Source organism: Magallana gigas, chromosome 10 (genome assembly GCF_963853765.1).
Source record: "Magallana gigas chromosome 10, xbMagGiga1.1, whole genome shotgun sequence".
Taxonomy (NCBI): domain Eukaryota; kingdom Metazoa; phylum Mollusca; class Bivalvia; order Ostreida; family Ostreidae; genus Magallana; species Magallana gigas.
The window spans coordinates 7,569,657-7,588,752 of NC_088862.1; the positions used below are offsets into that span (position 1 = coordinate 7,569,657).

Consider the following 19,096-nt stretch of genomic DNA (forward strand, 5'->3'; position numbering starts at 1 on the left):
CATTGATTGAAAATGACGGAAAGCCCTTGAATATTGTTATCTTTATGTTATCTTTATGTCATATAACATGTGAAACTGTTTTCATTCCACCCACAAGTAATTTATGTCTGACGTCATGACAATGCATCTTTAATGTGTCAACATTTATATTCATAATTGATGAAAACATTATATGGGATGTAATAAGCAACAACGAGCAAGAGTTTTCAAGTAAAAGGGCTTTGTTGCAACCACTATTGAAATAAAACCACTATTAAAATAAATTATTTCAATAGTGGTTGGGAATGTATTTCATTAGAAAAATCACCTTGCAACCACTATTGAAATAAAACAACTATTGAAATAAATTATTTCAATAGTGGTTGGGGACTTATTTCATTAGAAAAATCACTTTGCAACCACTATTGAAATACAACCACTATTGAAGTAATGATTTTAATAGAGGTTGAGGATGTATTTCATGATAAAAACTATTTTACAGACACCATTAAAGTTCAACTACTATTAAATTTTTTTTAGTTGATGGGAATGAATTACTTTATAAAATAATATAACTATGTAATCACTATTGTAACGCATTTGGAAAGAAAGAAGTTGTAAATCATATTTGCAAACTATTTTGAAATGCAGGAAATCTAACGAATAATATCAAATACACAATTATGTTACAAGTTTCACTGCTGTGTAGAAGTACATGTAAATAACCAATTCTTGCAGATAAACATGCATATACATTTGTTTTTATCTAACAACTAATTCAAATACACAATTAAGGTACTAAAGACTTGCATATTTCACGGTAATAGTAATCGATATATGATATAAATGTACTAATTTTAGGATGTTCACTGTTGTGCAGAAATAACCAATCCTCGCAGATAAACATATAAAATTGTGTTCATATCTGTTCTTTACTTTTCTCTTTCTATAGATATATCATGTTTTATGGAAATTTGCAAAGTGATTTTTCTAATGAAATGCATTCTCAACCACTATTGAAATGAATTATTTCAATAGTGGTTTTATTTCAATAGTGGTTGCAACAGGGCTTTTCACCATGCACGTGTGTAATCCTGATTTAAAAATAGATTGCCATATTTGAACGGTCAAAAAAAAGGGGGGGGGGGGGTCATCGCAACAAGATGATACCCATTGTCTATTACGGTACAATGTAAGTATATAAAAGTTGGTGTTGGATTATCATCATTAAGAAAGAATCATCAGTTTGGATTAATTAAAAGAAATATATATTCATATAATTCGAATATTTACTGGAGGAGCTACGTAGAAGTAATTCGCCGGAGTGGGGTGTGACCCGATTTTCGATCAATTGGGCGATTTAATTCATCTGGAAAAGGGTTTCATTCGCGTGTCGTACTAAATATACATCAAACAATTGCTAGTCAATTAAGTGTGTATGTTAATTCGATAGATTTCTTCTAAAACATTCAATCCAAGGTATAATATATGTAGTTCTTAGTTGACACCCTTCCTATGGATCTATGCCGATGGATTTATCTGAGATCTCAGCTGTTGCGTGAATGGTAAAGAAGGACATAATATGTCTCATTCATAATTTTTGCTTGCCGATTAGTGGGCGAGTCCAAGTTGGGCCAGAGCACATGGTGTGTACGACAGATTTTTATGAATGTATTTATGAATGTCATGATTTCACAATTAATTGAAAACAAAGTTCGCATGTATGTTATCAATAAAGTCAATATGTTAATGAAGTTTATATCGGTTTTTTTATTTATTAAAAGAAAATAGAGAAAAAAAATGTCGCAGAATGTGTGTAATGACGGCTATCACAACAGTTATACCGTTATCAAAACTGAACATTTCTGAACACATTTTTTATGTGTAATATGGAATTTTTCTAAGAAAACGAAAAGATATACAGATCTCAAACTTCTTATTCCGTAGGAAAACATTCTTAATCCTATTTATGTTTAGTTTGAAATCTCTAAACTTTACACACTACCAACTTACCGTGGACTTCTCTATCTTCCTCCGTTTTGGTTTTGGCAATGGCGATGGGGAAGGGGACCTAGGAGACACAGGAGAACTTGGTGGGGTTGGTTCTTCCAGTTCCTTCTTAGATCGCATATCGGCCTCAGATCCGGAATGGCACGATCGACATCTTTCGTACTACTGAACGTCGTACTCCTTGCCAACTAAGATCGGAGACTCAGTCTTAAAAAACACACGGCTCCTGATCTGAATATTACAGTCACACAGATATTTCACAACATAATGTGTGTCCTCACGAACGGAAAGTCGTCTCGCCATGGCACAACACACAAAATCACAATGAAAAAAATCCAACAACGCTTGAGCACAATTAACACACCTTTACTTTCTGCGTATTTAAGAGTACTAATCTCAGTGTACAAGAATTTTGTTAAATGTATCAACACGTAGTTCTTTGAAAATTTAATTATATTAAAGGTAATGTAACCACCCCCCTCCCCCGCTTTTGAATGAAGCTACCCACCCCCACTCACACACACTTTCAATACATGAACATTCCTAAAATAATTTAAAATAATGAAATGATTTAATTTCCAGTGATATACATACATGTACATGTACATGCACTCGATCGAAGAAAAAGATTGAAATTGCTTCTTAAATTTATCTGCACGTTCAGTTTAATAATTATGATCCGCAGCGAAAATTAAAATTCATTTCTTATAGATAGCCTAACTGATACATGCATGCTTCCATTAAATAAATTTGGGTAGTCAGGCAAGCTTTTTGGAAAGCTATTGCTTGTATAATCTTTAACTTAAAATAAGCGGCTTTGGATTTAAATATAATCGTTTACAAATATTAAGTTCACTTTTTAAAATCATCACGATGATAATATTATCTGCATCGTAAATCAGTATTTTGTTTTGCTTTAAAAGAAAATGTTCTATCGGAAGCAATCCCGTGTTCGTTTGAATTGTCAGTGCACATTTGCCATGGCAGTAATACACATTTTGCTTTATATGACGGCCGTGTATTGTAGAAAACCATGCATTGGAACCATTTTTTTCTTCTTTTCGCTTGTCCTGATTTCGGATTAGTCTGTCCTATTTCCTTTAAAAAACGATGTTACATGCCTGTACTAAACAACTTTACTGAGCATATAAAAAAAGTCATCAAACATTTTGTGTAACGTTAGCGCAATTGTGATAAATCCAAATTCCAAATTTACACGCGAGTCGCTGTCTTCTGTGTACCTGTAAGATAAGTCTGTTGGTGTGACGGTGTTATGTTTGGTTGTCAAACACTAAAAAAATCCGCGTTATTTGTCGAAATTTCACAACTGTCTTCTGTTTTTTTTTCTTCTAAAAATATGCAATACGTAGTTATTAAATTTAGGTTTGTCTATAAAATCATCTACTATAATAATGAGGCCTATTTAGAAAAACGAGCGTAATGCAAATAGGGAGCGCGGTCGAGCACATCATAATGCATATACCTCGGGGGTATACAACCCTCAAAAGGTTTAGTGATGGGGCAAGGCCACAAAGCAAGCAAGAACTTCAAGATTAACACAGACATCGCTTTATTCAAAATGATGATGTTATATTATGTAAAAGGGTAAAACGGCAGTTCTGTCTAATCTTTCACATGCTTTCGCTGCCCCCCCCCCCCCCCGACACTTAACATGAGTGCTAAATGTATCGCCTTTAATTTTTATTACTAGTATTTCTATGTAGTTTATAAGTGGGGTCAAAATTTTATGGGGGTCAGTTTTCAACGTGTGGGGAGTCGTAGATCTACAGGTCTTGAATGGTTTTCTACTGTAGAAAAAGGACCCTACTTGTCATAGAATACTGACCCTGGGTCAGTTTTCTCCGTAGAAATTTGACCCCCGGGTCAATATTCTACGGGGGTCACTTTTCGTCGTTACAGCGGCCTGAGTACAGCGCGCGACTCTGCTATCGATCGGTTACCTGAGTCTCGTAATGCATCTAAATATAGAGAGGGGCACAGTTTTGAAACAGACAACAAGAATAAAGTCAAAGAGTTTCATGTTTATGAAATGAAAAGTTATATATGAATAAAAACATTTGGGAATTCTTTACGCATGTATCAGTTAGTGCAGGTTCGGATTCGGAATTAATTTCTTTACAACTTTGCTTCAATAACGCATTAGAAATTTGTATTCCTTTACAAGTTATTGACAACAAACTTTTGACGCCCCTAACTCCCCAATAAGAGAGGCCAACCGTCTCCGATAAGAGTTTTGCATGACCTCATTTGAAAGGACAGATTTCAGGGGTAGAGTGTCAAAATCATCCAAGAAGACGGTTGTCTTTAAAATTTCAAATAAGGTAAGAATGGTTAAAGAGTACCTTACAATTTAATTATTAATAATAATCATATTTGTTTTAGAAAATAAACTGAAGATGTTTGCCCTTTGCGAAACAACACATTGCTCTTTGATGTATATTTAAAGATAAAGTTTACGAATACTGTTTATAAATGAGACACACGTAACTGGAAGAACCATTACGTTATGCTATTTATAAATCATAACATGTACAGTGATGTGCCATTAGTGATCATCCAAATTCAAAATGGCCGCCGTAGTAACATGACGCTTTGGAAAAAGAAAACGATGAAAACAGTACAGTAACTATATGAGTAGGGAGGAAATAAACAATAGACGTTTTGAACTAAATAAAAGAGAATAAAGAGAAAAACTAAACAGATAAAAAAAAATGCAGATATTGCATATACTCAAACTGAAAGTGAAAGTGGGAAAGTACACACCAACAAACAGGGACCGCTCTCTCTCTCTCTCTCTCTCAAGAATTCTTCGACGTTTCTTGATATCTGAAACCATGGTGTCTTGAGGTTTAAAGACACGTTTTGAGTACCGCACAAGCTTTGGCGAGACCCAAGAGATTTGTTACATACTTCAATACCTTCCTATTTAGTTGAGATACGTAAACAAAGACAAAAAAGTTCATGGATGACGGCACAGTGCTCTCGCGCTATATTTCCCGCGATAAATCCAGAGGTGGATCAAACATCTGTAATGCGTGTACTAGCTATTTCAGCATATATATATATATATATATATATATATATATATATATATATATATATATATATATATATATATATATATATATATATATACTGCCTCATTGACATATGATTTGTTTTTAAGAGCCAACTTTACTGTCATATCGATCCAATTTTAAGCTAATTATGCATGCATGTACAGTAACTATATGAGTAGGGAGGAAATAAACAATAGACGTTTTGAACTAAATAAAAGAGAATAAAGAGAAAAACTAAACAGATAAAAAAAATGCAGATATTGCATATACTCAAACTGAAAGTGAAAGTGGGAAAGTACACACCTACAAACAGGGACCGCTCTCTCTCTCTCTCTCTCTCTCTCTCTCTCTCTCTCTCAAATTCTTCGACGTTCCTTGATATCTAAATAACCGCCGAGGGGAGGGGGCATAATTTAATTTTGTTTATAATAATCATATAGACCATTATACTTTGTATGACATGAACTGTTAAGATTATTGATTAACTTAAAATTCACATGCAAACAGTTCAACCCCAAATTATTCTTGAGAACTGTAATGCTTTTTATGTTTTATGACTCTTAAAACATCCTGTTACAAAGGCATTCAGAAGTTGGAGTTCTATTAGCTATTTGCTTTTCGCTATTTCCTATTCGAATCGCAAATAGAATTCTGTGGTCGGTTCGATATTCAAATTATCGTAAAAATGCTTTTAAACGTTAATTCAAAATTCCATATAAAATTCCCTTTTTAATTGAAAGAAAGAGTTATATAGTCAAAAATGTTTCTTGCTGACCAGACCTGAACATTGACATAATTTACACGACCTGTAAGAAGCTTAGCTAGCCTGGCGAAAATAGGACATTCGTATAATACACTTATAATGAGATTTCTTTCAAGGGGCTGTCTTACACCCTATATCCCATATTTGGGCCTTCATATTTGGTGTGGATGGGGCCCCGGGAGAGTCCAGTCCACACTCAAAAGGAATTGGTTTTACACGACCAGAATCAAGCAGTCTAAGGACCAGTAAGAGGCTTAGATAGCCTGGCGAAAATAGGTAATTTCATATAATACAGTTATAAAGGAATTTCTTTCAAGGGGCTGGCTTACACCCTGTATATCATATATGGGCCTTCCTATTTAGTGAGGATGCGGCCCCGGGGCGGCCTAGTCGACCCTCAAAAGGAATTGGGTTTACACGACCAGTAAGAGGCTTAGCTACCATGGCAAATATAGGACATTTTGTATAATACAGTTATAATGTGATTTCTTTCATGTGGCTAGCTTACACCCTGTATCCTATAAGTGGGCCTTCATATTTGTTTATGATAGGGCCCCATGAGGGTCCAGTCGACCCTCGAAAGGAATGGGGATTACAAGACCAGTTAGAGGCTTAGCTAGCCTGGCGAAAATAGGACATTTCGTATAATCCAGTTATTATGGGATTTCTTTGAAGGGGCTGGCTAACCTCCTTCATTTTTGGCGAGGAGGGGGCTATGTGACAGTCCAGTTGACTCTCAAAAGGAATTGGGTTTACACGACATTTAACATGCTTAGTTAGCCTGGCAAAAATAGGACATTTCGCATAATACAGTTATGCTGGGAATATTCTTAAGGGGCTGGCTGTCCAGTTGGCCATTAAAAGAAATTGGGTTTGCTCGACTTCTAACAGACATATGTGTAGATAGCTATTTGAATAGCAGATATTATGGAAAAAGTTACATGTATAATGAGAAAACTATAATAGGAAGTGACTTTTATTCAAATTGTGGTACCTGGTGAAACCAACGGACATGTTTAAGGACATTCATATTATACAATTATCAGAACAGTCATCTTAACCCTTTTCTAAATTAGATATTTAAAGTCAGCATTAGGCATTATCTCTCTGGTTGATAATTTTAAGTATTATAAGTAATAACATTTGTATGCATGCATACGTTTTTGATTTGTATTTGATCGATAACGAATCAATGTTATATTATATGTTCTTAAATCCCTTTAACAAAGATAAACAAATATTTAAACCAATATTTGATTGTGCTTTAATACCGCTGAATCGGGAGAAAATTTCTTTTGTTTTAAGATTATCATAAATCTGTAACTAATATATTTCTTTCCAAGTTGAAAATTACTATTTACTAATTACCTATGAAAAAATAAGGCTTAAAAACGGAATTTGTACGAGTGTGAACTTAAACCTGGTAGTTGCCGAGACATAAGAATTTCCTTCGCATAAAATGCATTTAATAGACATTAATATTTGCCTTATGATCAGTTTGTATTTCTGAGTCAATGATAAATTTTTCATCATGAGATAAACCATTTAATTTTGTATGTATTTTGACATGTCTACATATGAGCGTTAAATACATGTACATGTATATATAAATATACATACATGTATCAAGCATATAGGTGTACATGAATGCTAATGTTTATATCTGTAACCTTTCAATCATACTATCGTTTGGATGTGTTAATTGTACATTATGAATGTTTATCATACAATCTTGTTACTTCTTTGAGTACCCTTAATGATAAATAAAGAATTTGAATTAAAATTTAGAGCTTTAAAAGAATTCATATTAATTTTGCTATGATAGGTTATAACTTTGAAGACTTTTTATAATTGATAGTATTTGCTTATCAAGATATCGGATAATTCTGGAACTCAGTCTAAAGTGCCTGATACATGTATATACAATTTAGAACACGCGCAGACAAGGAATATAGCTAGGACAGCGCACCAGTATTGACTCAAATGCACGCAAATGTTTGGGATTCGCAAGCGAGGTTGTAGTGGTTGTAGAAGAGACACATATTTAAGACATCGAAATTGATTCGAACAAAGAGTGCAACATTGATTGAAATAAAAAAATATATATTTGCACACCAATTTTTTTTCTTTCAAATACCATATGCTTTGGTATGTACAGGGGTGGGGGTGGGGGGGGGGGGTGGGGGGGTGTAATCAAGCAACACTTTTCCTGGATTGTCTTCTACACATAAATGCATATTTACATTCACTTTCTTTCCCCCTATTAAATTGCAATGATCGATTTGAGTGATATTTACGCATAACACAGAAGACCCAATCACCAAATCTGGTGCGTATGAATACATTCAGTCTTCCTTCAGAACATGACTGACTCTCCTCTCGACTCAAACCGGATCACGACCTGATATTATACTTGGGCTGATTAATATTTCATGGATGTTAATATTTTTTAAAAGATTTTTATGAATTCAATTGGTTAATTTCTTAGTATACCAAAAAATAGATTCATCAAATTACAGAATGAAAAATAAAATTGTGTTATTAGAATTTAAAACGCTGTGCACTATTTTTGACACCATAATTCGGCTGTTCCAAAGGCTCTTCCGTTAATTGCGCATTACACGTTCAATAAGCCCGAGATTTTTTAGAATACATGTAAATCATATTTGTGGAAAGAGAACACATGTTAAAAAAAATGTAAATATAAGCATTGAATCATTATTTCTTAAAAGATGTGGTCTCATAACTGCAACGGTGTGTGCAAACAAATTTTCATAACGCGCTAGCGCGCGTTATTCAATATGTATGCACGCACCGTTGCAGTTATGAGACCACATCTTTCAAAAAATAATGATTCAATGCTTAAATACATGTACTAGTCATTGAGTGTTACATATGTACAATATCAGACATTTTGCTGCCGGTGTAATGAAGAAAATTTACCCCCGTAGAATAATGACCGGGGGTCATTTTTCAACGTAGAATAATGACCACCTTGCTGTAGAATAATTGGATTTTTTTCGTCTACAAAAGACCCAGGGATCATTTTTCTTCATGTTTAACGTAAAGAAAAATGACCCCCGTGAAAATGACCCCGCTATAAACAAGAATATAAAGTGGTTACCCAGTATCCCGACAAAGTATCTGACTTTGAAATTACTGGAATTTTCACTCTGTTCAGTTGATTTTGAAGTTATAAACACCGAACTTGTAAAGAAATCGCTGTAAATAGTTTTTCATATCCGTAGCAAACACACACACAAACACACTTACATTGCCACAAATTGATTGTTTACAGTTGCGTCTCTTCTCTCGTCGCAAATGCGGGATTTAACTTGTTTCGAAATCTGCTGAGCTACACTTGATTCTTTACCATGAATAATTCGTGAAAACATATTATATAGCTTTATTATCTAAAGACGATATTTCATTTACGAAATGTATGCTCAGCTTGGTTAACTTTATATATCGCGGTTTTATAATTTCATCGGCAACAAATTGTCAGGTCTGCTCGTGTGTGTTTAGAAATCTGTGCTGGTGGACGGGTGCTACTGTTGCAAAGCCATTCCGTAATTAAAAAAGAAAACAAATGAAAAACAAATTTATATACATTGAGGAATTAAATTGTGTGATAATTAACGAACAACAATCATGAAAGAATAATTGTTGGAATAAAATAAGCAATATTCATTGGTGAATGAATTGTCAAACAAAGACTGATATATATAGATTTTCGTGCTGGGGAAAGGGAATTTTCAGGTGGAGTGTCCCTTTGATAAGAAAGATAACTTATGTATAAAATATTCTCACTTTGTTTCTTATTACTCATAATTATTAAGGCAACAAGGGAGGCAGTACGTATTGGGCCCCATTTTATGCTGAAAGGCGACATTTATTTTAATTCAAATATTAAAAGATGAATTTTGAACGGAACGAACTGAACCCTAATTTTTTTTTTGGGGGGGGGGGGGGTCGCAAAAAAGTTACAAATGTTTTAACAAAAATTCCAAGAAATTTAAACTAATCATATTGATACAATTTTGTGAGGTATTATCCATAACTCCCCTTCTCCCATCCTCCAATGCATTGTTGTTGTTCCCCCCCCCCCCCCAAAAAAAAAAATTCATTTATTATATATACAATGTACTTGTACAGTCAATCAACAATACATGTTTGATGGTTTAGGACAGGGAAGAGAGAGAGAGAGAGAGAGAGAGAGAGAGAGAGAGAGAGAGAGAGAGAGAGAGAGAGAGAGAGAGAGAGAGAGAGAGAGAGAGAGAGAGAGAGAGAGAAAGAGAGAGAGAGAGAGAGAGAGAGAGAGGTGGGGGGGGGGGGGACAAGACGTTGCAGTGAAAAATTATTTGTCAGTGATTTTTTTTTGCTTTTTTTAACACATTTACATTAAGATGTTCACAACAACATATATTATTTTCATGACGCTTTTTTTACCTTGCAAGGGAGATATTTTTATAGTGACCCCCTCGAACAGGAAGTGCATGAATATCTCGAAAACGGTTGAGATCCCCACCCCTTAACCATATATATTATTGATCCTTAATGGGCATCAAACGGTATGTAGGTAATGGGCCTCAGGGTTAAATTTAATTTTTCAAAACCGTAATGCACATCCATAGAACAGTCCCTATCATATCCCAAGAAATGATGTATCTATCCATTATATCATAAAAGGAGTTCTATAGGATCTATGCTTTTTTGGAGTGATAAACGTCAATTTTCTGCTACTATTGGACTCCCTGGATAAAACTTAAATTTTTAAAACCTTACTGCACTTCTATAGAACAGTCCCTATTATATCCCAAGATATGATGTGTCTATCCATTAAATCATAAGAGCAGTTCTTGGATCTATGTGGGTTTTTTTTGTGTGATAAACGTCAATTTTCTGCTACTATTTTACTCCCAGGATGAAATTTAAATTTTAAAACCTTATTGCACATATATAGGACAGCCCCAATTATATCCCAAGAGATGACGTAGCTACTCCAAAAGTTGTAAGAGGAGTTCTGGGAACCATACTTTTTTGTTGCCCACTGATCCCCTTAATAAAAAAAAATCTGGAACCTGATCACACTTCAATATGACACCCCAATCATATTTTAGAAGATCTTTGGCTACTGCAAAAAAAAATGACGTTTTTAAAACCATTTTTATTTGCAAAAAAAAGTCATTTTTCAGCCATTAAATGAAATCCAGGACAAAATTGAAAATTTTACTTTCTTTACAATCGATGCATAGCATGCGGGTTGAAAAACCCCAATCATTCGGGGGACGAAACCAAACGGTTTCTTTTTCCAAACATTCCTGTGATGCATTTTGGTTTTTTTTTTTTTTGTTTGCCCAAAAAGAAATTATTTTTATTTACTTTGAATATTTCTAACTTTGAAAGGAGACTGATTCTGCTGGTGTAATTAGGAGAAAGTTCATAACTTTCTAAGATAAATGGTTTGTGTGGAAAAAAAATTGATACTGTAATAACAAAATCAAAGTACTGAAGAACTGACGGGAGTTGATTTAGTCGATGTTTATTTATTTTAAAATCAATGATATGTTATTCTGCATGGCAAATACATGTAGCTTCTAATTTTTATTTGAATTACGCACATTTTTGTAATATGAAGTTTTGGACTTTTTCGACAAGAATGTCGAGAAACCCCCATATGAATCATGTTACATAATATTTAAAGATAAAATCAATTCAATCAAACTATGTATCAGTAATAGAAATATTTCTCGAAAATTGTATGGATCCAAGCAATATTGAACTCTAGTCTCGTTCAACCAAACTCTCGGCTGATACCGTAAATCTCCGACAAGCAAGAGAGACTCTCTGCTTGTCGGAGATTTACGGAGACAGCCGAGCGTCGAGTTGAACGATGATTAAAATGATTAAAAATTTATTTTGATTTTATGAAAAGGTACATTGTAATTGAAACATAGTTACTTGTAAACAATTTGTGAAGGACTAGGATTAAACTCTTAGTGGTCAGGTCTACAAAAAAAATCCGTTATCAGTTATTAGAAAACATAGAAAAGATATGTGAAAACATCATAACCAAATGGCATGAATTCCATCTACTTCCATTGATTGGTCTTGGAATATTAGCAAATCCTACTTATCACATAGTCATCTACATCCAGTTTGATAATTATAACATCGCTTGCTATTGTACAACAGCCATTTTTCGAGTTTTCGTGGTCTTGATGACAACGCACTAAGAAACGCCGTGGGAGCGCGGTATAAACGCATTAAAACGTCACGAGAGCGCGATGAACGCAGCAACAGCTCTTTCGGGTCGCTGTGTGAACGCAGCCAAATGGAAAACAACTTGTTAAAACGCTGTGGATGCGCAGTGAGAGCGCGATAGAGACGCAGTAAGATCCCAAAGGACTCCGTGAGGTCTCCGTGCAAGCGCAATTGACTTATAACTGCGTCTACACTGCGATTAGCTGCGTTCCTTGAGCGCGCCCACGGAGCTCTCGTGGCGCTGTTGGAGATCTTACGGCGCTGTCACGGCGACCTCTCTACGCTTTTACGGCGTGTTTATCAGAACGCCGAGCCACGGCGCGTACTTTGTGCATGTTCAAAGTGCGCGCCGTCGCATGGCGTTCTTAAATGTTCAAGGCGGGTGCGTCTTTTTACCCCAATGAACCCCAATGATACCCCAATGAACCCCAATGAACCCCAATGATACCCCAATAAACCCCAATGATACCCCAATGATACCCCAATGAACCCCAATGATACCCCAATGAACTTTAAATACCACAATGATACTAAGTATGTATATAATTGATACACTTATTGAATTTTATGTAACAATTTGTTACACAAATGAATGAAAGATCAATTACACGCCGTTTTTTTTTCTCCGATTGATTACCCAGTGAACCCATTGAAATTCCAACCAAATTTCATTGATACCCTCACGAACCACAATAAACTTGAAATGAGCTATGTGCAATGATTCATTCACCAATGAATTTTAATTTTTCAAATTGTACAGAAACAAATCTCATTGATACAAGAATATACATGTACTTAATGAACAATTAAGTCCCAACCAGACACCAAATAAGATTAACTTAATAATACCTAGGCATCATTTAAAAGCATATATTTTAACCCCACCTGACCCCCACCCCTAAACAAAGTTTATTGGGGGAGGGGAGGGAGGGTTATAGGAATCATCTTGTCAATCCGTCTGTCTGTACAGTGTCTGGTTAATATCTTAATACTTATGAAGAAACACTGAAAGTTCTTACTTCACACAAACATTGTTTATACCTGAGTGTGTGTCATGAAATTGCCAAAAGTTCATTAGGGCAGGGTCACTGGCGGGAAACGTGCAAAATCGTTCCCGATCCATATCTTTTTTTTTTATGGAGAAACAATGAAAGTTCTTACTTAAAATAAAAATTGCTTTTGACCTCAGGGTGAACCATGACCTTGACGCACGGTCATTTTTGTAAGTCCATGTTCTTTGGAAGAAAAAGCTCTACTTTGTATCTGCTTCATATACTTCTGATGGAGAAACATAACAAGTTTTTTATTTCATATAAAGATTGCTTACGACCCGAGGATATGTCATGAAATTAACCTAGGGTCAGTTGTGCAAGTTCAAGGCCTTTGTTTAAAAAATGCTTAATCCTTATATAACTTTATTGGTAACGACCGGAGGGTTTCTCTCCGAACACATGTTCGCACCGAGATGTTTCGCGTCCGATTTAATAAAGATTAATCTTTCATGGAAAAGAACCTAAAATTGAGTAACGTCTTGTGTGACTTAAGATATTTTTAAAAAATATCATTTGAATCGTGCATCTGTTAATCTACAGGTTCACCTTACATTTCTCCTACAGGAAATATTGACTATCAAGTCATATATAGTTACACTGACAAAATCTAATTAATGCTGCAAAAGAGTTGCAATAACAAATTTCCGTAGATTGAAAATTAGGGTCTAACTCTGATACACAAATGAAATTAAACTAATGTTTGCACCTCTGTACAAGAAATACTTCTTTTCGGCGCGTCTTTTATCCACAATGAACCGCAATGAACCACAATGATACCACAATGAACTATATTAGGATAATAAATGTTATTCAAAAGGTATAAAATCTAATTAAAGTTTATCGGTAATGTAAGGTCAGACACGACCTATCATTGTTATTTTCAACTTTTTCTATCTCCGCAATGTGAAAATTTACATTTCTGTAATTCCAAATTTGCATATTCAAGTTATTTGATAGTTTTCTATAACAATACGGTGTATAGTTTATGTTGAAAATGTCAATGACATTATCTATAAGCATTCAATTGCATTTTGCATGCTATTAAACGACAAAATCAAAATATCTAACTCCAAAAATAGCCTAGTTATGCACTCTGAATTGCAAGTAAAGAAGAAATTTTATATCAAGAAAAATTATCTTAAACTGAGGAACGTCGTGTTTGTCCATAAATATGTCATGTTGTGAATTTTGAATTTACCGGGGGGCAGTAAATACAAAATTCACAACAGTTGTCATGTTGTGAATTTTGTATTTACTGTCACCCGGTAAATTCAAAATTCACAACATGACAAATATATCTTAAAAATTTCTGACGATATGCTGTGTTACAGAATTAATGCATTTTCAATTATGTATATGTATGTTCAGGTACACACGTCATATTTCATTCAATCAGAATTCATTATTTTAATACATGTAACGCTATGATGGTGGTATATAATTAATGTGTAAAACATGAATAAAAATAATGGGTTAAAGTTGTGCTTAAGATGTGGAGTACAACGTTAATAATAAACGCTCATTCTAATGCAACAAAAATACAAACAAACAAACAAAAGAAGGGATCAACTCTCAATATTACCAATGTACATTGAATCTAGACAAGAAAAGGGAATAAAAGTATGTACGAAATTTTAAAAAAAAGTATGATCTAGATTTGATTGATAACTAAAGATTGTACTTGTACCATCCTTTTTTTTTAATGGTTATATTTATAGCTCACAAAGTTTAACATAGGAATATACAGAGTAAATCTTTAAAAATCTCTTCTCAGAAACTAATCAGCCAGGAAGGCTGAAACTTGTGTGGAAGCATCCTCAGGTAGTGTACATTCAAAGTTGTGAAAATCATGATCCCCAGGGGTAGGGTGGGGCCACAATGGGGGGGGGGGGGGGGGTCAAAGTTTAACAAAGGAATATATAGAGTAAATCTTTAAAAATCTTCTTCTCAGAAACTAATCAGCCAGATGATTCTTTATAATTGTTAAGACTTTTGCCCCAGGACAATTCTTTGGCCTCACAAGAAGGTTCAGAGTTTGATCTAGGTTTGTATCCCATATATATAAACTATTGTTAAGGATCTTTTTGAGAACTGCAATACTCAACATATGATATGACTATAAAATCACCCTGTTAGAAAAGGGACTAATGGTTATAAACATAAGAATATTCAGGGGAAAAATGGATTTTATTTATACAGGATCTACATGTATTATTGTACAAAAATAAGGCTATTATATAAGCGAGGGTTGTACTGAAATTTGGGGGGGGGGGGGATATTGGGTGCTGGCCTCCCACTTTTTATCGCAGCAAACAGTTTTCTTAAATTTACAGAAAACTGAATTATCATGGCGTTGGCCTACCCCCCCCCCCCCCCTCCCCTACTTTTTAGGAAACTTGTAAAAATTTGAATCAAAAGAAAAGAAATGAAGTTATGGGTGCACTACGCTACCCCGCCCTTTACGGATTCTGATTTTTATAATATAGGGGGAACACAGGTATATTAATAATACTGGTCCAATCTATAGGTGGAAAGGAATGAAAAATTCCACACTAATGTACAGATCAGCTAATACATGTATTGTTATAAATACAGCCAGCGAAAATTTGAAAATTGAAATAGCCGAAGAATAGTCTAGATGCCTTAATATTTTTACAAATATTTTTATTCATAATTACACTTTGTAATTGCATACCAAATATTGATTAAAGGTAAGGTAAGAATTCTTTCATATTGATAATAACATCCCTTGTGTATTGTTGCAAGTATAAACACGCCAACAATAGCTCTCGTGTATACACGGCAGGTGTAATAAGGCTATCCCAAACTGGAGATGGGAAGGTATAAACGATACAGCTTGTTGTTAATTGGGGATCTCTCTCTCTCTCTCTCTCTCTCTCTCTCTCTCTCTCTCTGTTAAACTGAATTTACCACTGAAATTTCTGTACTTTGTAAATAACGAAATAATACTTCCTTTGCTTACATTTTATATACACACATACAGACACACATTGCTGATATTTGTAACTTGAAAATACAGTGGATATTTTTTTTTTGGTTCCTTGCTAAATAATTTTACATTTTTATTCCGTATGCTATCTTTGTATTGAGGAAACCCCTCAAAGATAAATGGAGAGAGATATACATTTTCAAAAGGATACTGTACAATGTTAACTCTCTCTCTCTCTCTCTCTCTCTCTCTCTCTCTCTCTCTCTCTCTCTCTACCATCCTATTAATTATGTGTATTATAAACCTAATGAGCCACATGGCTCCTTTGGTCAATAAAAAATAAAAAATAGAATACTTCAGAATGTTAACGAATTGATATTACTGAAAATATTAATTATGTTGTCTATGGTATAAAAAATTTCATGACATTTATTAAAACCCCCAAAAATATCAGAATAAATTTTCAAAAGTAATTCAGTGACCAAAACCAATCAATTTATAAGTACGATTTTTGGATAGAGTGTATTCTTTCCATTTGCCCCTTTTGAATACACTCATAAGCATTCTCTAAATAACTGCCCATTTTTGTTAAGCTCTTTTAAATCTATTGTTTATGGTTTTTGGAGAAAAAAAACCATGTCAAACGTGGCTTACTTTCCAGTTTAAAACCTATGAACACTATAAGTGCTCATATTCCAGAAAAAATTAATTCGGCAAAGTGTCCAGCAGAAACATGCAATAACAAAGTTGGTTATTCTAGCTAGTGTTTTAAAGACTCTTCCATGTTTTTATGGTTATCTTTTTTTAAAAACTACATTTACATCATGCCATTAAACATGAGTTTTTAAAACTGATTAATGTTCAGCCATTCGTAAGAATATTTCTAATATTTCTGCAAGGCAAAGGGTTTGATAAGATTACTGCATCTCTCAAATCTACAAACATGTCAACATAAAAAAAATTTGCATGTCGACATATTTGACAAACAAATAACTTGCACACAAGGGGCAGAGATATGACACCATACACAAATGTCAAAATTTGAAAACTTTATTTTCACCCTACAAATCCCACCGCGACGGACGAAGATGCCGTTGCGTTGTTACGGCACTGTAGGAGACTCTACTGCGTTTACCTTGGCAATTTACATTATTTAAGGACGCAGCGGGATCGCCCTGAGAACGCAGCTCCGGTGTGACAGGGGTTTAAGAACGCCTCGGTCGCCGTCAGGACGCCGTGACATCACCACTCACTAAATTTTCAAATAAAAGTGTACATTTTTTTCTGAATTTTCCTTGCGATCCTACTGCGATTCCATGAATTTTCCAACGCTGTGAACACGTCGTGGGGACGCAACTTGGTGTGACAGGGCCTTTAATCGCGGGATAACTGTCCTGTCCCCCCTTAACGTAGCTCGCAGGTTTGCTTATGTCACAATAGGATTCGATGCAAAGAGTTGACCGTCATAGCAAACTCATACATTTCTTTAAAAAATATAACAAATGATCTTTAGAAACATAAACTGAAATATTTCAAAAAGCTAAATGGCAGTTTATGATACAAACATCCATAGTTATCAAGTGCTAAAAAATTAGACATGTGACTTTAGTTCCATAGGGTTTGAGTGTGCGTTGGAACTCTTTCATCTAAATTCATGTTTAGACAAGTACATTGTAAATACCTTGAACCGTATGCATGAACTTCGCTCGTTTTACAATTATAAATTCTATATTTTCAAATACCGATCTACTATTAAAATTATTTTGGCTTTATTAGCTAGTTATCGTATAGTAACGATTACAAACTTATTAATATGTCAATAGTTGTATGGTAATTATTTTTGCATAGAATGATTGACTTATTGAGTTTCATAAAAAGAAAAGTAGCCATGTTTCTTCTCTTTACAACCTTACATTAATTGCATTTATGAATTCAAAAACATTCATAATAATGTTAATTAGATTTGCATGTTCTAATATGTGTTAATCAGCTAGTCTTGTCATTTTCATTTTTGGTTCTCGGACGTAAGAAATTGATGGCGTCGGACTAACGTCGTGATGGAAATATAGGTTTTTGTAAAATCTTGTAAATCTTCAAAGTTATTTGCGAAAAATTGGCTGATACACATTTTGATTATTTTTTAGTTCAAAATTTTGATTCAAAAATATCTCTTCTGTTATTGTGTTGAGTAAAATTCAGTTCGTCTAGATCGTTTAAAAGTTTGGAGCATATAGTTTTTGAAATGCAGTTTTTGACTAAGATGTGCATTTTTACTATATATTTCATTTACATAGCGTTGCGTGGTTTTATCAGCGACACTGTGTTTGAATCATAATAACATTATTACCACACAGACGTATCTTATCAAATAAATTTTAGAAATAAAACTCACTCAAATATCTGCCCCCGATTTTAGCTAATTTTTAAATAGTATCGTATAAAAATCAAATCTTTAAAAATCATTGTACAGTGGATGCGTATCTCCTTAATCTTGATTTTAGTTATCATTGCTCATTAGCTGTGTATCTATGACGTCACCCAAAAAAACTTAATTCCCGCAGATTTGCAAACAAATGAAAATATTCTCATTTTTGCTTTATATTTTGGATTCGGAAATATATAGCACAGGTCTGCTCAAGTATGATTTTAACATATGTTTTTCATCAGATAATTATACACATTATACTAAAAAATGGTACTTGAGCAAGCCTGTGCTCGATGTTTCCCAGTCGAAAAACCATCGAAAAACACCCACATTTTGCAGCAAAACATCAATTTATCAAAATAAGGCAATCTTAATGACGTCATTTTTACATTATGACGTCACTGTGGTGATAACATTTTACACCCTTATTTTTAATATGATGTTAACTATCTTCCATCTTATTTTTAAACCTCGTTATTAAACTTTAATTTTGGGGGCAAAAATGCACAATACCGTACATAGTCCTTTCAGGGTATGTTTTCTCACAAGCAGTAAACCAGCGAGCTACCTTAA

General features: G+C 34.2%; 1 protein-coding gene across 1 annotated transcript in view; it reads left to right on the forward strand.

The window, feature by feature from the left end:
* Window positions 1-4,258: 4,258 nt before the first annotated feature.
* Window positions 4,259-19,096, forward strand: part of LOC136272537 (uncharacterized) — a 103,433-nt gene continuing 88,595 nt past the window's right edge. Inside the window, exon 1 of the mRNA XM_066074290.1 lies at window positions 4,259-4,331. The gene's annotated coding sequence lies outside the window, so the exon portion shown is untranslated. The remainder of the gene's footprint in view (window positions 4,332-19,096) is intronic.